The sequence below is a fragment of the Triticum dicoccoides genome, unplaced genomic scaffold (genome assembly GCF_002162155.2).
Source record: "Triticum dicoccoides isolate Atlit2015 ecotype Zavitan unplaced genomic scaffold, WEW_v2.0 scaffold109646, whole genome shotgun sequence".
Classification (NCBI taxonomy): domain Eukaryota; kingdom Viridiplantae; phylum Streptophyta; class Magnoliopsida; order Poales; family Poaceae; genus Triticum; species Triticum dicoccoides.
The window spans coordinates 1-5,080 of record NW_021175668.1 but is presented as its reverse complement, the minus strand read 5'-3'; the positions used below and the strand labels follow the sequence as shown (position 1 = coordinate 5,080).

The 5,080-nt window shown below is 42.9% G+C and overlaps 1 long non-coding RNA gene across 1 annotated transcript; it reads left to right on the top strand.

Moving 5' to 3' along the window:
- The first annotated feature begins 1,375 nt into the window (after nt 1-1,375).
- LOC119342929 lies at nt 1,376-3,388 on the top strand. Its single transcript, XR_005165809.1, has 3 exons — nt 1,376-2,007; nt 2,801-2,885; nt 3,187-3,388. It is a non-coding gene; the product is annotated as an uncharacterized LOC119342929 (long non-coding RNA).
- The last annotated feature ends 1,692 nt before the right edge of the window (nt 3,389-5,080 follow it).

The window sequence follows — 5,080 nt, the reverse complement described above, 5'->3', positions numbered from 1 at the left end:
ACAATACATAAGCAATATATAAGTATGCAACAGAACGATCGGAAGAGAAAAGCAAGACATTAATAGCATCGATTACATCTAAGTTGAACGACTCTCGAAACCAAAGAGACATACTACAAGTTCATTAAAGTTTAATTACAACATGAGCCAATCAATGTTTCAGAACTAGACACAGCATCACTGCTTTCGACTCGACTAAAGGGACCGGAGCGTGGATGAAGCCGCCGTCTATCGTGGGAGTCATGAAACAACGGGCGTTCTCAGCCTGCATTTGTAGGATTGTGTCGATGTCACTGTTGGACGGTTGATTTCTGAGGTAGAACTGCCCCGAGGTATGAAGGACATCTTGATGGATGATTTCTGCAAACTCCGACTGGATGCGAAAGAATTCTTGTCTGATGTCCGCGTCCTGGATTGCCGACACGCTCGCGGCCCAATCTTTGAGTCTACTCGGTAGCAGAAGTTGATGATGGTCCCGTACGATCGCCGCATGTGATGGATGGCGTAGTAGGCACCCTTCTGACCGCCAGTTGGTTGCTTGACGCAGCAGAACGTCGTATCGTGGGAGAAAACGTGCTTGCCGTACTTACGAATAGGCCTGGTGAAGGTGCCTCCAGATTTGACGTAGCCGGGGAGAACATCATCAAGAACCTTCTTGACATTTGTGTAGTCTACGTTCGACTGACGGTCCAGGTCGAAATATGTGGCCATGGAATATTTGGGGCTTAGGAGGATGAGCGTGCAACGTGTGTCACTGCAGAAAACACGGAATGTTAAAAGAAAAACGATCGAAATCTAAGAATTCATATGTTACGGGGCGGTTGAGGGGAGGACTTACTCGGGAAAGTAAGGCACGGGGCGGCTGATAATATTTCGCACCTCGCCTATCTGAGGCTCGGTGAAGTCGGCAGCTGGAGGCGTCTCCTGAGAGCTGAACGGCAGACGACGCCTGTTGCAACTTGGCTTCTCCGCGGTACCAGCTAGATCGCGCACGTCTTTTGTTGGGTTGGGTTCTTGAGAAGGAGGCCCCATGAAGTCGCCACCGTACCCATGATCGGCAAAGTACTGATCGACGTTGGCAAATGTATCGTCGTCGTCGTCGTTCTGATCCTGTGCCATATGCATGTTTGGATCCAGTGGCATAGGGATGTCCGGCACCGTTGCGGCGGTCTTGCCATGGGGCCGACTTGGCGCCGGCATGACTGGCAGTCTTGTCTTTGGGGTGGTGTCCCCCGCCCCCAAACGAATCTGGCTCTTCGGCCAAAGCAGGGCCAGCTCAGGCAGGCTCTTCGGCCAAACAAGTTCGCGTGCCTTTTCCACCAGGGCTTCACGACGGTCCAATGGGTAGTTTCTATGACTGGCATGCCGCGGTGCTTTGTGCTAATGCCGAAGATGGGCACGTGCACGGAGATTGCATCAGGGGGCCGTTTAAATTGGTCTTGATCTGCAACAGATACGAGCAGGCATCCGTTTCTCTCTATGACTCCACATCTCATGCTTGGGGAGATATTTTCTCGATGGTGATAGAAAATAGAATTCATTGGACAAGGTGCAGCATCCTTGTCGGAAATGTGCTTTGCTGGTCAATTTGTGGAGGTGATGCCCTTGTGTTTGATATTGAAATGCAGAGTCTTGCTGTGATTGGGAAGCCGGCAGACAACGCTATCAGTGACTGGTCTTTTCAGCACTTACGGATGGAGGATGGTGCACTAGGCCTCGCTGTTTTGTCGGGACTGACCGTCCAATTATGGGTGAGGAAACTTAACTGTGACGGTGTTGTCGGATGGGTGTTGCTGCACAAAAACAATCCTTTGAAGGGGTTGCTTCCAAGCACAAAGCCTTTGGTATTTATCGTGGGGTATGATGAGGACACAAATGCGATTGTTCTGTCTACGGCGATTGGTAACTTCATGCTCCAACTTGACTCAGGGCAGATCAAACATATCATTAAAAGAAATGACATGTGTATCGACATGGTTTATCCCTACCATAATTTCTACACTGCAGGTAATACCTCCCTATCTACATTGCACAACCAAAAAAATCAATTAGTTTTGCTGGGATTCATTACAGTTTATTTTGGTATGCGATTGCTGTAACATTGTTAATATGATTAAGGATCGATCAGAATACATTGAGCTGCTTGTTTCTTTGTTGTGCCTGTGATTGATCGTGATGTAACTTATTATTACTGGCTACATTAAAGATGGATTGCGGATATCTATTGCTTTGATGCCTTGCCACTGCTAAATGCTAACTATGACTCTGTCCGTTTAATGATCTTTCCACCGGGAGGTTTATAACAATTGGAAACTGGCTATAACTACACTAAGAAAATATGAGGAAACCATCTCGTATGTAAAATAGTTAACCCACTGCCACATTTGAAAGCTTAAAAGATCGTTATGTTGTTCTATCCAATAAATGTATGTGCAAGACAATCTTTGTCTTCATCAATTCATAACAGCACATACTGAATTTGTTAGTGGAAAATATTACTGGTTCATATAATTCGAATGGTACTATGTGATGCTAAATGTGCATATTTTATTTTCGCACATTGGTCATAAATGGTAGGCTCTCTTACAATAGAGTTATAGACAAATGCATTTTTGTTGAACATTTAATCAGTCTTAACATTCTTGTTTGCACTTGGCAATAGATGTGGTGTCATTTACTTCTTTGTCACAAAAGCTACTTTTCCCTTTTCCATTTACATAAATATATAGCGGTTTGCACATATTGCTTTCTCACTGATTCAACTTCACTTTGAATTTTTTTTTGCTTCTTTTGGTTTTAGGCAGGGGAGTTGGGTGGAAATGGGTCGAGCTGGAACTTTGACCACATGTGATCCAGTAATGTGCTATCTTGGTTGAATGAGTGAGGTAAACTTATCTTCCTGCAATGTGTATGTGTTTTCATCTTGGATACTTAGTTTAGAAGATGATGCAAGATTTATTGTTGTCAACCATTACAAAATATTTTTTCTTCTATTATTGTTCTCCATTTGTAATTTTTTGTCTACTAGTATAATTTCGATCCGCACATGGTTCAGCTTTAGATTCTTTCTTCTAATTTGCATAATGGCAAAGTTAAAATCTACTGTTGGAATCATAAAAATTTTGATTTCTTCTGCGGGTGAGTAGTACAAATTGGGTTACTGAGATGACATTGATTGTTCTGCAGGTACCTAGAGTTACACATTGGTTGCTGAAATGAAGAAAAGTGTCTAGTTGGTTTAGTCTCCTCCATATGCTGAGGCATGTGATGTGGTTGACGCTGAGATTGCTCCTATATGTAGTATGTACTTTTATGTACGGTGGTCTCTGAAGTGGAACTTGTTGGATTTAAATGTCTGAACTTTGGTACTATCTAATATATTAGCAGATATAAGTGAACTTGCGTTCCTTATTAGTGACCTGCAGAGTTTCTTGGGTTAATGGTCGGCTCTGCTTTGTGAAGCCGTGGGCTTTTGCTGTTTACACATGGTCTTTGTGAAGTCACTATCTATCTAGAATTGATCTTCTGAGTCTTGCTAGTGATTTTAACTATGTTAATGAAGTTCACGTCACCTCACCACCATATGTAGCTGGGACAGGTAATGCTTGTATATTATAAGGTATAATATACATAGAATTATGGCTGCTGCCTAGTTCTAGGAAGGTTATATACTCCTACCTTCAGGTTCATCGAGTAATGTTTTGGATGAAGCTTCTTAAGCCAGTCAGTGTCAGCCATGCTCGGCTCGGACACTCATTCTTGGCTCTATAGTGGTCTGAATCTGTCGTTCTAATCGCTCTACAGTTTGCCGCTGCCACTCTCCTAGCTCCACTTGCCTGCTTAAAAGAAACTTCAGACAGGTTTATGAGGAAAAATGTAACCATCAATGTTCAGTGCTATAGGATCCTTTAGCACCTTCCACTTTTTATCTGCAAATTTTCGGTCAGGTTGATGCTACTCTATGTTTGCTGCATGTGGTTACGTATCTCTGGCATTATATAAACACACGAGACACAAACCACATTTTTTTCTGCATTCTACCAAAGAATTTCTCCTTTTCTTGTTGTCTGCTACCCATGATGTTGCCTTTCTTTCTGCTGCCTGATTTGATAAGGCTTCTATTTTATCACCTGAGATACGAGGAAATTTTTTATGCTTTCTCAAGCTCTGAAAACTCATATGTAAGTATGCGCATGGATAATTTGTATGGTCCCAGAATCTGCCTTCTCACACATCTCTGATGTAGTAAAGTTATTTACTGGAATATGCCTTCCAGGTTTCTATTGAGGATAAAACTGAGGGTGCGTTTGGTTATCTGGCAAGCGCTGGCTTAGCCTGGCTCAGCAAGGAAGTGAGGGATTTGTTTCCCGAGCAAGCCTGCCTCGTATCCTGCGGTTTCCAGCTTTTTCTTCGGTTGACCGAGCTAGCCAAATCGGCTCGCCTCTGTCGGCAAGGATTGCCTTGCCTAGCGAGGTAAGCTGGCGAGCGATCCAAACGCTCTCTGAGTTGCTTCTGATAGTGAAGTGCATAAATGTGACTGATCAAGTTTTGCGTATTTTTTTCCGTTGGTGTCGTTTGTTCATGATCATGCTTTGTAATTGAAACCCATGCTCTAACTTGCACTCTTCTAAAATCCTAGCACGACTGTCAGTCAAGTCTAAAGATTTGACAACACTGCTTACTGTTAGATTGTACTGCAGCATTGTTATGGAGTATGATATGACATTCACACAATAATGGATTCAGCTAGTATTATTTTTCTGGCATTTACATGTTGATACAATAATGGACCCAAAGTGGTCGGACCCTTCCCTGGACCCTGCGCAAGCGGGAGCTACATGCACCAGGTTGCCCATACAATAATGGACAAGGACAATTTTGCATTGTAGTATGTGGTAAGAACAATATCAGCTTCTAAACTACAGAACTTCAAGGAATTTGGCAACTAGACATGAATTGCTTCATTTGTCACAGTTGACTTGAGTCTTCTCACAACCAAGAAAACTATCCTTCTTATATGTTGTAGGTCTACTGATTAGATGATTATATTTTAATGTTACGTAATCTGTTTTTTTTTTTT